Source organism: Bos indicus, chromosome 6, assembly GCF_029378745.1.
Source record: "Bos indicus isolate NIAB-ARS_2022 breed Sahiwal x Tharparkar chromosome 6, NIAB-ARS_B.indTharparkar_mat_pri_1.0, whole genome shotgun sequence".
NCBI classification, from domain to species: domain Eukaryota; kingdom Metazoa; phylum Chordata; class Mammalia; order Artiodactyla; family Bovidae; genus Bos; species Bos indicus.
Genome location: NC_091765.1, coordinates 98,669,353 through 98,685,980, shown reverse-complemented (window position 1 = coordinate 98,685,980; position 16,628 = coordinate 98,669,353).

Here is a 16,628-nt window from a genome sequence, read left to right as displayed (position 1 = left end):
ATGTACACCCATGGCAGATTCATGTCAATGTATGGCAAAACCAATGCAATATTGTAAAGTAATTAGACTCCAACTAAAATAAATAAGCTATTAACAGAGACACACAAAATAAATAAATGTCATCTGTATACTGATTTTTCCTAAATGTGTACCTGCAGCCTAAACTTTCCCTTTGAACTTGAACAGAATTGACTGTTAAACTGCCTACTTGACGCTACTCCTTGAATTCCAAATAGGTACCTCCAACTCAACATATTCAAAACTGAGCTGTCTGTCTTCCCTCTCAAACCTCCTCCCACCCTCTGTACGGCCTCAATAATGGCATCCACTCTTCCAGTTGTTCTGGCCAAATCCTGGGATTGCCTGTGGTTCCTCTCCTCTCACATTGCACATCCAAGACATCACAAGAGCCTCTGGGCTCCACCTTCAAAATTGGTGCAGAAGACCACCTTTCCTTACCTCCACTTCGACCACCCTGGTCCACGTCACCATCTTTTTCTGAACTACGTACTTATATACTACAAGTATTTTGTGATATACCCTGAATATACTGGTACTTCCTAACTGGCCTCCCTCCTTTCTTCTTGCCCCCTCTCATTCTGTTCTCATCAGGTGATCACATAACAACACAAGCTAGCCCTTGTCATGCCTCTCAGAACTTTCCAGGGGTGCCCGAGTTATCTCAGTGTAAAGCCAATGTCCTAAGCATAGCCCTCTGGTGTTGTGTGATAAGGCTACCTGTTTCCTCCCGACTCTCCTTCCAGTCTTTCCCTGCTCCCCTGCTCCAGCTCTGCAGGCCTCCTTGCAGTTCCTGGAATTCTTCCCCCAGGGTTCCATCAATGCTGCTCCCTCACCTCCTTCAGGCTTTGCCCGAATACCACCGTCTCGGTGAAACCTACATCTTTGTCTTCCCTTTCTCAAAGTACACACTCAAAATAGACAAACTTCCTTTTCTCTTTTCTTGCTTTATTTTTCTCCATAGTAAAACACAATGTAATTTGATTTGCTATTGTTGTTAAGTCATGGCTGACTGTTTTGCAACCCCATGGACTGGAGCCCACAAGGTTCCATTGTCCATGGGATTTCCTAGGCAAGAATACTGGAGTGGGTTGCCATTTCCTTCTCTAGGGGGTCTTCCTGGACCAGGGATCTCAAAACTTGGCAGGTAGATTCTTTACCATTGAGCCCCCTGAAAGTGTTAGTCACTCAGTCATGTCCTATACTTTGAGACCCCATGGACTGTAACCCACCAGGCTTCTCTGTCCATGGCATTCTCCAGGCAAGAGTACTGGAGTGGGTTGTCATTGTTGTCATTCCCTTCCCCAGGGGATCTTCCCAACCCAGGGATGAACCTGTGTCTCTTGTCTCTGCATGTGGATTCCTGATAGCTGAGCCACCTGGGAAGCCCCATACATAATTTGATTTTACTTATTGTCTGTCCTCATCATCTAGAATTTAAATTTCATGAGGGCAAGGATTTTTCCTGTTTTACCAGTACTTATATCCAATGCCTGGAAGGGTGTTTAACACAGAGCAAGCCCTCAATAAATATTTGTTGAATGAATCATGTATGTAAAGCTTTTTATAACATGGAACATGTTTATTAAATATTGGGATTGTTTTCAGGCATCTTCAGCTTTCCTTTTCTTCCCAAACTCCCTCTTTCTCGAAATCATCAAGGAGGAACTACTCAGTTAAGAGATAGCTGATTTTAAAGTTCTATTCTAGGAGAATGATTTTCACATTCAGTTCCTAAGCCCGAGTTTCTTAAATGGTTTCAATTTTTCAGGGTTGGGAGAATGGGAAACAGAAAATAGAGAACTTGTTGAAATCATGGACAAAATTTAAAGGAAATATCCTACCCACTAATAAAGTACAAGTTCAATGTAAAGAAATGGAAAGTAATTATGCTAATGCTAATTGGATTTGTTTGTTTAGTTAGAGTTTAAAACTCTAGGAATCTTGTAAAAATTAAAGTTACTATTGGTTATTACAAAATATTGGCTGTATAACTGTAAATGGAAAGTAACCTTTAAAAATTGTATATAACATTTTAAAATAATGAAATACAAAATTAAAATTATCATTTAATTTTTCCTTAGGCAACAGTGATCATTGTACCAAAAATACATGGTCGTGACTCTTATTTCCTTTATACTTAGGCAATAGAAATACTTGCACTGTATCAGTGAAAATTACTGGGATCCAAGTTCAAGTCTTGTTTCAGGAATGCCTCATAAACACTAATTCCTTTCCATTTGTGTTATTTCCTTGAAGAGAGATGAGGGCAACTGCAACACTTTAGCATCAAGAATGAGTTTATGTTTCTGATATAACATAATGAATTCTCAATGAATATTTTTTAAAAATTCACTTGAAAACAAGAAAGGTGGTTGTGGTTTTTGTTTTTTGTTTTTTTTTTGGCCACATGGCTTGTGGGATCTTAGTTCCCTGACCAGGGATGGAACCCAGGTCCTCGGCAGTGAAAGAACAAGTCTTAACCCCTGGACTGCCAGGGAATTCCTGAAAACAAAGTTTTCAGCACAGATTAATTAACTACTAGTTGAAAATTATTACAATCTCATGATATGCAGAAGATTGTAAGAAAAAGGCATACAGTTTCATAATTTTTCCCCATTCCTGCATTCATGTTTCTGAGTGTCTTCAATTTGTTCCTGGCTGGTGGGTATTGTGTGTGTAGGTAGACCCTCCTCCAAAGTCAGACGTGCGTGAAGTTACAGCAACAGGTGTGACTGTGCTCTAGGAAAAAGGAACAGCAAGGGCAAAACCTGGAAGTAGAGGTAAACCAAGCCAATTCGAGGAGCAAGAAGGTCAGATCTCTCATTTACCCCTAGTGCCGTGCTGCACTGTAACTCATGGTGCCCGCGTGCCAGTGCACATGCCAATGGCGCTGGCATTTCGGAAGGCAATTGGGCAGTTTCTCCTAGTTAACTCTGTTTTCACCACTTGACTCAGCATTCCCATTCATAGATATTTACCCAAGAGAAAAGGGAACAGTTTCAGACAGAAACCTGCACATGAATGTTTACAGTAGCTCAATTTATAATCGCCCCAAACTGGGGAAAAAAAACCCAAATGTCCTTCAGCTGGTAAAAGGTAAGCAATCTGTGGCACGTATTCATGATGGAACACTGATACTGCTAAGGCACTTCAGTCGCGTCCGACTCTGTGCAACCCCAGAGACGGCAGCCCACCAGGCTCCCCTGTCCCTGGGATTCTCCAGGCAAGAACACTGGAGTGGGTTGCCATTTCCTTCTCCAATGCATGAAAGTGAAAAGTGGAAGTGAAGTCGCTGAGTCATGTCTGACTCCTAGCACTACTAACACTCCTAACACTACTCAGCAATAAAAAGTAATTACTGATCTAGGCGTTGCTCTCAAATGCATTATCCCAAGTAAGAGAAGGGCTTCTAGTGGCTCAGATGGTAAAGAATCTGCCTGCAGTGTGGGAGACCCAGGTTCGATCCCTGGTTTGGGAAGATCCCCTGGACAACCCACTCCAGTATTCTTGCCTGGAAAATTCCATGGGCAGAGGAGCCTGGTGGGCTGCAGTCCATGGGGTCACAAAACAGTCAGACGCGACTGAAAGACTTAACACTTTCACTAAGTAAGAGAAAACAGGCTCCAAAAGCAGTGTACTGTAAGAATTCCATTTATATGATATTCTGATAAAGGTGAAACTATGGGGATAGCAAACAGATCAGTGGTTCCTGGAAACTGGAGGTCAGGGGAGAGGCTGCGAATAAAAAGGCATGAGGGAGTTTGGAGGGATGCTACAACTGTTCTATACCTTTTTTTTTTTTTTTTTAACTTTTTGTTGATGTGGGCCATTTTCTTAAGTCTTTATTGAATTTTTTGCAATATTGCTTCTGCTTTATGTTTTGGTTTTTTGGCCACAAGACATGTGGGATCTTAGCTCTCTGACCAGGGATTGAACCTGCACTCCCTGCATTGGAAGGTGACGTCTTAACCACTGGGTCACCGGGGAAGTCCCTCTTCTATATCTTGATTGCAAAGATTTTACACAATTGTATACATCTGTCAAAACTCATAGAAATGCGCACACACACAAAGGTGAATTTTACTTGTTAATTAAAGCATACACACAAAAAGTAAACGAACGTCATTTTTATCAAGTTGAGGTGAAAACAATCAAAATGCAATCACATTGTTATTATGCTAATTAAGCTAGAAGCTAAAATTCTTTCTGTCTGCATATGGATTTATGTTCCAGAAGAACCACCTGTTAACACCTAGAGTCATTCATTTAATTAATATTTCTCAAATACCTACTATATGCCATGCACTGTCAATGAACAAGATGACTCCCTACCTCACTAGAGTTTTCATTTTAATAACAAATGAATGAATGCATAGGTAAAGAAATAAATATACTATTTAAAATAATATAATTTGGCATAGTGGTTAAGTTGTAAAGAAAAATAAAGCATGGTAAAGGGAAAGAGGGTTAAGGGTAAAGGAGGCTATTTTTGATAGAATGCCTGGGAGGAGATTCTGAGTAATAGTTGAACAGAGGATTAAATGATGCGATGGAGGAACTATGTAATAGCTGCTGGACGATTGCTCCAGGAAGAGAGGACAGCGAGAGTATTGGCTTTGAAACTGGATGAATCAAGCAGATATGAGGAGCAACCAGATTGCTGGACTTCTGGTCTTGTTTCCGTCGTCCATAATCATGCCCCATTTTGAATTCAGATCATTTTAATTTTTTTTTTTTCTCCAATTTTATTTTATTTTTAAACTTTACATAATTGTATTAGTTTTGCCAAATATCAAAATGAATCCGCCACAGGTATACATGTGTTCCCCATCCCGAACCCTCCTCCCTCCTCCCTCCCCATACCATCCCTCTGGGCCGTCCCAGTGCACCAGCCCCAAGCATCCAGCATCATGCATCGAACCTGGACTGGCAACTCGTTTCCCACATGATACTTTACATGTTTCATTGCCATTCTCCCAAATCTTCCCACCCTCTCCCTCTCCCACAGAATCCATAAGACCGTTCTATACATCAGTGTCTCTTTTGCTGTCTCGTACACCGGGTTATTGTTACCATCTTTCTAAATTCCATATATATGCGTTAGTATACTGTATTTATGTTTTTCCTTCTGGCTTACTTCACTCTGTATAATAGGCTCCAGTTTCATCCACCTCATTAGAACTGATTCAAATGTATTCTTTTTAATGGCTGAGTAATACTCCATTGTGTATATGTACCACAGCTTTCTTATCCATTCATCTGCTGATGGACATCTAGGTTGCTTCCATGTCTTGGCTATTATAAACAGTGCTGCAATGAACATTGGGGTACACGTGTCTCTTTCCCTTCTGGTTTTCTCAGTGTGTATGCCCAGCAGTGGGGTTGCTGGATCATAAGGCAGTTCTATTTCCAGTTTTTTAAGGAATCTCCACACTGTTCTCCATAGTGGCTGTACTAGTTTGCATTCCCACCAACAGTGTAAGAGGGTTCCCTTTTCTCCACATCCTCTCCAGCATTTATTATTTGTAGACTTTTGGATCGCAGCCATTCTGACTGGTGTGAAATGGTACCTCATAGTGGTTTTGATTTGCATTTCTCTGATAATGAGTGATGTTGAGCATCTTTTCATGTGTTTGTTAGCCATCTGTATGTCTTTTTTGGAGAAATGTCTATTTAGTTCTTTGGCCCATTTTTTGATTGGGTCGTTTATTTTTCTGGAGTTGAGCTGTAGGAGTTGCTTGTATATTTTTGAGATTAGTTGTTTGTCGGTTGCTTCATTTGCTATTATTTTCTCCCATTCTGAAGGCTGTCTTTTCACCTTGCTAATAGTTTCCTTTGATGTGCAGAAGCTTTTAAGGTTAATTAGGTCCCATTTGTTTATTTTAATTTACACTTATCAAAATAATAATATACTAAGGGAAATTTGGTCTGTTTATCCCAAAATGATAACTTGAAGATACAATCATGCCCAACTACTGTCAAAAAAGTCAAAAACACAAGCGTGTCAGTTCTTCATTGCAAATGGGTCAATCTCAGCAGACAGTTTGTCGAGAGAACATCAGAAATCTCACAGAAATGAACAACTGGCATGCTAGTTATCAAGTTATTGCCTCTCAGCTCTAAGTGCAACCCGCATTATCTGCTCTACAATAACGGAGCTGGACCCTGGAAGCATTTCTCCTTGGCAGTCAGCCTGATATTAAACTTTGACAGTAGAGGGTGCTGGAGGGACATTGCAGGAGGAGGGGGCTCCCTTTCCTCATCCAGGTGTTTCTACTTGGCTTCTTGCTTTCAATACATGTGGCTGTCAGTAGCATGCGATCAGGAAATACACATTTTCTATGAGGAAATACATATCTGTTGTTGAAGCCACCCAGTCTGTTGTACCCAGTTATGGCAGTCCTAGTAAACGAATACACCAGCTGTGCACATAAAGGTAAGCTCTCAGTCCCAACACAGCTAAGCTGCAGCCCTCCTGACATCAAGCCTCATGACTGCCCGCTGGAAAATGAGTTCTTATGCCCTAACTCTCCTCACAGACCCACATGCCAGCCTCTGTCCTCCTGGACGCCAGAGTCTTGGCCAGCCTTGTCTGTTTGTATCCCAGAGGTGTTTCCTCTTGCCAGTCCTGCTGACCATGACTCCCTGGCCAGCCCTCCTCCTGCCAGAAGAGTAGTTTCTGCTTGTCTGATGTCTATGCTGAAGGCCATCCCGTGGGCTTCAGCCACTCCTCTAGGGTTAGGGTTAGGCTTCCACAGGTTTGAGTCCCAGCCTGAGAACAGGGACCATGCCAAGTTTGCTTCCTCCTCAGGTACTTTTCTCAGACCTAGGGTACTCTGTGGAGTTCTCTTTACCTCTCATAGTTATTATTCTGTTACAGTTAGTAATTCTTGATCTTAAACTTTCACTTTCATATTATGCATGGACACTCACTGCTACACTCTGTTACAGAATCAGTGCTGGAAGCTGCCCTAAGAGGCAGACCTGCAGAGATGGGATTTGGGAATTTGGTGATGTCCTGGCATTTGAGCACAGTGTTGAGCTCTTTGCCAGTGGGGTGAAAGTGAAAGTCGCTCAGTCGTGTCCAACTCTTTGTGACCCCATGGGCTATACAGTCTATGGAATTCTCCAGGCCAGAATACTGGAGTGGGTAGCCTTTCCCTTGTCCAGGGGATCTACCCAACCTGGGGATTGAACCCAGATCTCCTGCATTGCAGGCAGATTCTTTTACCAGCTGAGCCGCCAGGGAAGCCCAAGAATACTGGAGTGGGTAGCCTTTCCCTTCTCCAGCAGATCTTCCCAACCCAGGAATTGAACTGGGGTCTCCTGCATTGCAGGCCAGTGGGGTACGCTGCTGCTGCTAAGTCACTTCAGTCATATCCGACTCTGTGTGACCCCACGGATGGCAGCCCACCAGGCTCCCCTGTCCCTGGGATTCTCCAGGCAAGAACACTGGAGTGGGTTGCCATTTCCTTCTCCAATGCATGCAAGTGAAAAGTGAAAGTGAAGACACTCAGTCGTATCCGACCCTCAGCGACCCCATGGACTGCAGCCTACCAGGCTCCTCCATCCATGGGATTTTCCAGGCAAGAGTACTGGAGTGGGGTGCCATTGCCTTCTCCCCAGTGGGGTATAGGAAGCTAATAATTCCTGGCATGCTGAGATAGCACAACCAAACTCTCACCTGTGGTTGATGGTATCAAAGTGCAAACTGTAACAAATGTCTTGGCATCCCAAGTGGCTGATGCACCTGCTACAGCAGTCAGTGATGACAATACGAAATGTGATGCAAGATAAATTATTTCTGAGTACACTTGAGTACTTTACAGAAAGAAAATGACCAACTCAAATCTTTTAACTCTGAGCTCAAGTCACACTTGGAGAGGAACTTCCCTGGTCCAGTGGCTAAGATTCTGGGCTTCCAATGCACAGGGGGCTCAGGTACGCTCCCTGGTCAGGAAACTAGATCCCACATGCCACAACTAAGAGTTCGACAGCTGCAACTAAAAAGTCCTTTGTACTCCAATGAAGAAGATTCTGTGTGTGACAGCTAAGACCCAGCACAGCCGAATAACAGCTTCAACCAAAAAGTCACATTTGGAGAACTAGAACTCTTCCATGACAGTCCTAAAAGAAGCTTATGCTGGCACTACTGAGAAATAAATATAAAATTTAATTGTTTGAGTTGCTGAATTATCGCAGTGATGGAACTTAGTTTCTGAGCCTCTCTCTCCTATAACAGCAGCTTGCAAAGTAAGTCAAGCAAAGGAGCCTGTGAGAAACCCACCTGAGGCCATTCAAGATGTCTTGAAAGGGATCTTTCATTCTCAAGACCCAGTAGCCCAGTGTTGTAACTAGAAGCATAAGTCAGATTGAACCTCAACATGTTCCCACAGGACAGGTACGCATTATGACCCAGGAAGAAATGGTTTCCGTGCCAACCTAACTGCCACATTTTCTAATATAGCTCATCAGAAACCTGAGAAACACATGTGGGAATTTATTTTAGAGATGTTAAAACCAGAAGAATGTGATACAACCCTAGGCCAGGCCAAATGGTCTTCCCTGGTGGCTCAGACAGTAGAGAATCTGCCTGTAGTGCAGGAGACCCGGGTTTAATTCCTGGGTCAGGAAGATTCCCTGGAGGAGGGCATAGCAACCCACTCCAGTATTCTTGCCTGGAGAATTCCATGGACAAAGGAGCCTGGCGGGCTACAGTCCGTGGGGTCTCAAAAGGTAAAACAGGACTGAGCGACTAACACTTTCACTTTTCAGGCCAGATATATTGACCCGAGTATGCTTACCAGAATGCTCTCCTAGCATAATGTGGAGGAGGGGCTGCAAAAGCTTAAGGAGACAGGAATGTTGGACCTAATTTATCATGTGTGATCATCACATCCACCTCCCAGCTCTGTTCCAGGAAAAGGCCCAGAAGATCAGCCCCTTCACTAAGTCACCTACATCCTTGACAGTCTCTGTCCTTGCTCTCTTTCATAGTCTAAGTGTGACTGAAGAGGGTGTCACCATCAAGAGGGGCCCATTGATTTGAATGGGGCTGAGGGCACCCCAGGGTAGCAGAGGCCAAGTTAACAGCATGTAACCATCAAAAACAAGATGTGTGGGGCAGTCATTCTCTGTCAACCAGGGACTCAGCACTAGTTCGGGGGGCGGTGGAAATCTAGTAACCCAGACATTTTATAATTCTTCTGGAATGTACTTAGAATTTGGAGGATCCATAAAGAGAGTCATTGTGCAATGCCCAGTATAATATAATCCTTAGCCCTATAGGAAGATCTCCTGGGTTGGGCTCAGTGCTTTAGGGAAACTTACTCTGACCTCCACTGACCACACCCTCCCTACAGGACAAGGAACCTGTTGGACCCAGAAGACATACTCACCTGGGCCCAGAGCCACTCCCTTCTATACCGTGCTTAGGGCTCCTGAGAACCCAGGATTACAATTCCCTGCCCCCAAAGCCCTGAACCAGCCCTTCAGGACGTGTGCAGCCTGTTTCCTGATTCAGTCCTCCCAAGGGCGGGTGGCTAGCTGTGAGTATACATGCCCAGAGTCCTCACGGATGCCGAAGGGGAACGTGCTTTATGGACTTTGCGGTTTGGGACGAAGCGATGGGTAGAACTAGAGGAGGAACTGGCTTTAGGCTAGGGAGGGGCGGTCAGGGAGCCAGCTTTTTCTTTATTCTGCTGTGAACCCCAACAGAAATTAAATTTGAATCTATACTTTCAGGTCATTGTAAATGTATACTTGTCAAACATTTTATATAATAGCTTGTTACCTTGATTTATAGCTTTTAAATATGTAGACATGTTATGTTGGCATCTCTTTACAGGCATACCTTGTTTTATTGTGCCTCACTCTATAGCACTTCACAGATATTACATTTTTTTTTAAACAACTGAAGGCTTGTGGGTTGTCAGATGATGGTTAGCATTTTTAAGCAATAAAGTATTTTCGAATTGAGGTAAGACTTTTTTTAGATGCAATGTTATTGGACACTTAACAGACTATAGTGTAGTGTAAACGTATCTTTTATATGCACTAGGCAACTAAACAATTCGTGTGACTCACTTTATGGCCATGTTTGCTTAAATATGACGGTCTGTGACCAAAGCCACAATGTCCCTGAGGCTATGCCTGCATACACTTGCCCCACACTCAGATGTGTGCTGTGAAATAGGCTCTTGGAGGAGGAGTGAGCTTGGTGACCCTGGTGTGCAGTGCTCACAGTGCCCTTGGAATAAATACTTCTACCATGGGTATTCTGGCCTGAAGAATTCCATGGACAGAGGAGCCTGGTGGGCTATCGTCCGTGGGGTCACAAAGAGTCAGACATCACTAACACTTTCACACTTTCACCACGGGTTATTTTAAGCTAACAACACGATGACGCAGCCAGAGTTGCACAACTGGCTTTCCTAAGCTGGTTGGGACACACCACATCCCTGCCCCAATCCACAAATATTCTTGGCTGGACTGGCCCGCCTCACGCCATCTTGCTCGCCTCTTTTCTCTTCCTGTTCTTTCTCCCGCGCCCCTTTCTCCTTTCTCCCTCTCAGGAGTAATATAACTTCTCCTCACTGATGGGTAGTAATTTTACAGCCATCTTCTGTTGTTCAACTCTGGCCTTGGGTCTTAGCGTTCATCCTCACTAGTTTTTCAAACTTTTTCTTTTAACTTATTTCTTGATTTTTTTAACTTTGTATTTTCTTCAGTTCAGTTGCTCAGTCGTGTCTGACTCATTGCAACCCCATGAACTGCAACACACAGGCCTCCCTGTCCATTACCAACTATGGGACTTTACTCAAATTCATGTTCATTGGGTCAGTGATGCCATCCAACCATCTCATCCTCTGTCATCCCCTCCTCCTCCGGCCTTCAATCTTTCCCAGGATCAGGGTCTTTTCCAATGAGTCAGTTCTTCACATCAGGTGGCCAAAGTATTGGAGTTTCAGCTTCAGCATCAGTCCTTCCAATGAATATTCAGGACTGATTTCCTTTAGTATGGACTGGTTGTATCTCCTTGTAGTCCAAGGGACTCTCAAGAGTCTTCTCCAACACCACAGTTCAAAAACATCAATTCTTCAGCACTCAGCTTTCTTTATAGTCCAACTCTCACATCCATACATGACCACTGGAAAAACCATAGCCTTGACTAGACAGAACTTTGTTGACAAAGTAATGTCTCTGCTTTTTAATATGCTGTCTAGGTGGGTCATAACTTTTCTTCCAAGGAGTAAGAGTCTCTTAAATTCATGGCTGCAGTCACCATCTGCAGTGATTTTGGAGACCAAATAATAAAGTCTGTCACTGTTTCCACTGTTTCCTATCTATTTCCCATGAAGTGTTGGGACCAGATGCCATGATCTTAGTTTTCTGAATGTTGAGCTTTAAGCCAACTTGTTCACTCTCCTCTTTTACTTTCATCAAGAGGCTCTTTAGTTCTCTTCTCTTTCTCTCATAAGGGTGGTGTCATCCACATATCTGAGGTTATTGGTATTTCTCCCAGCAATCTTGATTCCAGCTTGTGCATCCTCCAGCCCAGTGTTTCTCATGATGTACTCTGCATAGAAGTTAAATAAGCAGGGTGACAATATACAGCCCTGACATACTCCTTTTCCTATTTGGAACCAGTCTGTTGTTCCATGTCCAATTCTAACTGTTGCTTCCTGACCTGCGTACAGATTTCTCAAGAGACAGGTCAGGTGGTCTGGTATTCCCATCTCTTTCAGAATTTTCCACAGTTTATTGTGATTGATCCACACAGTCAAAGGCTTTGGCATAGTCAATAAAGCATAAATAGATGTTTTTCTGGAACTCTTTTGCTTTTTCGATGATTCAACGAATATTTGATCTCTGGTTTCTCTGCCTTTTCTAAAACCAGCTTGAACATCTGGAAGTTCATGGTTCACGTACTGTTGAAGCCTGGCTTGGAGAATTTTGAGCATTACTTTACTAGCATGTGAGATGAGTGCAATTGTGCAGTAGTTTGAGTATTCTTTGGCATTGCCTTTCTTTGGGATTGGAATGAAAACTGACCTTTTCCAGTCCTGTGGCCACTGCTGAGTTTTCCAAATTTGCTGGCATATTGAGTGCAGCACCTTCACAGCATCATCTTTCAGGATTTGAAATAGCTCAACTGGAATTCCATCATCTCCACTAGCTTTGTTTCCAAGGCAAACCATTCAATATCACAGTAATCCAAGTCTATGCCCCAACCAGTAACGCTGAAGAAGCTGAAGTTGAATGGTTCTATGAAGACCTACAAGAATTTTTAGAACTAACACCCAAAAAAGATGTCCTTTTCATTACAGGGGACTGGAATGCAAAAGTAGGAAGTCAAGAAACACCTAGAGTAACAGGCAGATTTGGCCTTGGAATACGGAATGAAGCAGGACAAAGGCTAATAGAGTTTTGCCAAGAGAACACACTGGTCATAGCAAACACCCTCTTCCAACAACACAAGAGAAGACTCTACACATGGACATCACCAGATGGTCAACAACAAAATCAGATTGATTATATTCTTTGCAGCCAAAGATGGAGAAGCTCTATACAGTCAGCAAAAACAAGACCAGGAACTGACTGCGGCTCAGATCATGAACCCCTTATTGCCAAATTCAGACTTAAATTGAAGAAAGTGAGGAAAACCACTAGACCATTCAGGTATGACCTAAATCAAATCCCTTATGATTATACAGTGGAAGTGAGAAATAGATTTAAGGGACTAGATCTGATAGACAGAGTGCCTGATGAACTATGGACGGAGGTTCGTGACATTGTACAGGAGACAGGGATCAAGACCATCCCCCTGGAAAAGAAACTCAAAAAAAGCAAAACGGCTGTCTGAGGAGGCCTTACAGATAGCTGTGAAAAGAGAAGCGAAAAGCAAAGAAGAAAAGGAAAGATATAAGTATCTGAATGCAGAGTTCCAAAGAATAGCAAGGAGAGATAAGAAAGCCTTCTTCAGTGATCAGTGCAAAGAAATAGAGGAAACAACAGAATGGGAAAGACTAGAGACCTCTTCAAGAAAATTAGAGATAACAAGGGAATATTTCATGCAAAGATGGGTTCGATAAAGGATAGAAATGGTATGGATCTAACAGAAGCAGAAGATATTAAGAAGAGGTGTCAAGAATACACAGAACTATACAAAAAAGATCTTCATGACCCAGACAATCACAATGGTGTGATCACTCACCTAGAGCCAGACATCCTGGAATGTGAAATCAAATGGGCCTTAGGAAGCATCACTATGAACAAAGCTAGTAGAGGTGATGAATTCCAGTTGAGCTATTTCAAATCCTGAAAGATGATGCTGTGAAGGTGCTGCACTCAATATGCCAGCAAATTTGGAAAACTCAGCAGTGGCCACAGGACTGGAAAAGGTCAGTTTTCATTCCAATCCCAAAGAAAGGCAATGCCAAAGAATACTCAAACTACTGCACAATTGCACTCATCTCACATGCTAGTAAAGTAATGCTCAAAATTCTCCAAGCCAGGCTTCAACAGTACGTGAACCATGAACTTCCAGATGTTCAAGCTGGTTTTAGAAAAGGCAGAGAAACCAGAGATCAAATTGCCAACATGTGCTGGATCATCGAAAAAGCAAAAGAGTTCCAGAAAAACATGTATTTCTGCTTTATTGACTATGCCAAAGCCTTTGACTGTGTGGATCACAATAAACTGTGGAAAATTCTTCAAGAGATGGGAATACCAGACCACCTGACCTGCCTCTTGAGAAATTTGCATGCAGGTCAGGAAGCAACAGTTAGAACTGGACATGGAACAACAGACTGGTTCCAAATAGGAAAAGGAGTTCATCAAGGCTGTATATTATCACTCTGCTTATTTAACTTCTGTGCAGAGTACATCATGAGAAATGTGTGGCAGGAGGATGCACAAGCTGGAATCAAGATTGCTGGGAGAAATATCAATAACCTCAGATATGCAGATGACACCACCCTTATGGCAGAAAGTGAAGAAGAACTAAAAAGCCTCTTGATGAAGGTGAAAGAGGAGAGTGAACAAGTTGGCTTAAAGCTCAACATTCAGAAAACTAAGATCATGGCATCTGGTCCCATCACTTCATGGGAAATAGATGGGGAAACAGTGGAAACAGTAGCTGACTTTATTTTGGGGGGGGCTCCAAAATCACTGCAGATGGTGACTGCAGCCATGAAATTAAAAGACGCTTACTCCTTGGAAGGAAAGTTATGACCTACCTAGATAGCATATTCAAAAGCAGAGGCATTACTTTGCCAACCAAGGTTCGTCTAGTCAAGGCTATGGTTTTTCCTGTGGTCATGTATGGATGTGAGAGTTGGACTGTGAAGAAAGCTGAGCAACGAAGAATTGATGTTTTTGAACTGTGGTGTTGGAGAAGACTCTTGAGAGTCCCTTGGACTGCAGGGAGATCCAACCAGTCCATTCTAAAGGAGATCAGTCCTGGGTGTTCTTTAGAAGGAATGATGCTAAAGCTGAAACTCCAGTACTTTGGCCACCTCATGCGAAGAGTTGACTCACTGGAAATGACTCTGATGCTGGGAGGGATTGGGGGCAGGAGGAAAAGGGGACGACAGAGGATGAGATGGCTGGATGGCATCACTGACTCAATGGACGTGAGTCTGAGTGAACTCCGGGAGTTAGTGATGGACAGGGAGGCCTGGCGTGCTGCAATTCATGCAGTCACAAAGAGTCGGACATGACTGAGTGACTGAACTGAACTGAACTGAACTATGGTGGAGGTGATGAAGATAATGGTGACCTCATTCAAAAGATCCCATGCATGTACTACTACACTCAGTGCCCCCAACCCTGCAGCAGGCCACCACCGAGCCACACCTTTGCTGGAGACTCCTGGGCACTCCCGGGCAAGTGTGGGTCAGTCTCTTGTGGGGTCACTGCTCCTTTCTCCTGGGTCCTGGTGTGCACAAGGTTCTGTTTGTACCTGCCAAGAGTCTGTTTCCCCAGTCCTGTGTAAGTTCTGGAAGCTCTATGGTGGGGTTAACGATGACCTCCTCCAGGAGGACTTAAGCCATATCCACACCCAGAGCCCCTCCCCCTGCGGCAGTCCACTGCTGACTGTACTTCAGTCAGTTTGAGGAGACACTCAAACACAGTTGTGGCTCAGTCTCTGTGGGGTTCCTGGGTCCTGGTGTGCACAAGGTATGTTTGAGCCCCCCAAGCATCTCTGTTGGAATGGAAAGTGAAAGTGAAGTCGCTCAATTGTGTCCGAGTCTTTGGGACCCCATGGACTGCAGCCTCCCAGGCTCCTCCGTCCATGGGATTTTCCAGGGAAGAGTACTGGAGTGGGTTGCCATTTCCTTCTCCAGGGGATCTTCCCGACTCAGGGACTGAACCTCGGTCTCCCTCATTGCAGGCGGACACTACACTCTAAGCCTCCAGGGGAATGGGGTTTGATTCTAAATGCGAATTCGCCCCTCTACCTTCTTGCTGGGGCTTCTCCTTTGCCCTTGGATGTGGGGTATCTTCTCATGGCCACCCCAGCACTGCCCAGCCGCCACTCCACCGCTCTGGGTTGGGGAGATCCCCTGGAGAAAGGAAAGGCTACCCACTCCAGCCCATGGGGTGGCAAAGAGCGGGACACAACTGAGCGACTTTCACTTACTTTCACTTTCATTTTGCATTGGTGTATAATCCCCATGCCTGGAGACGGAAATGGCAACCTACTCCAGTATTCTTGCCTGGAAAATTCCATAGACAGAGAAGCCTCACAAGCTATAGTCCATGGGATCACAAAGAGTCGGGCACAGTTGAGCACACACGCATAATCCCGATACAAAATTATACCCCAATACAAACTAAAACAGTGTTGTGATAACATTGTTTGTGTTTGCACAAACATCGTGATAACACGAATATTGTTTGTTATACAAACAGTGTGATAGTTTCAGCTAACAGCAAAGTCAAAGTATTTCTTTTGAATGAATTTGCCACTCTTCTCCAGAGAACTTCTTATTGAACTTACGTTTTGTCCAGCATGTTCCACAGCAGGCTGCTTTGTATAAAAGTCTGGTCTGGAGATAGGTAATTCACCTTAATGACAGCGATGCACTCGAAACAGAATGTTTAGAGGCTTTTGAAACTAAAACTGCCCCCTGCATTCTCCTGGTTTACTGATTCCTGGCAAACTATATGTACTTCACCCTTTTCGCTTATCTGGCTTCCTCATTCTGAGCAACAGCTAACGAATTGAGTCAAGCATGGGGGTGGGAATCCAACAATAATTTCATTCTGAGACTGCAATTTTCATTTTCAGTAAGACACCCTGACCTGGATACTTGCCTCTGAACCCAGGTCCCGAGAGCTGGTTTTAAATTACCTCATTGAGTTTGTCTGCTGGATGTCTTGGTGAATATTTCTCTAATTCATTCCTCTGTCTGGAGATAGTCCCTGCATATGCTCTGCAGATACCAAGCATCATCATTGCTTTTAGTGAATATTTAACTTGAATCGGGTATTCATTAAACTGCTGCTGCTAAGTCGCTTCAGTCCTGTCTGACTCTGTGCGACCCCATAGACGGCAGCCCACCAGGCTCCCCCGTCCCTGGGATTCTCCAGGCAAAAAC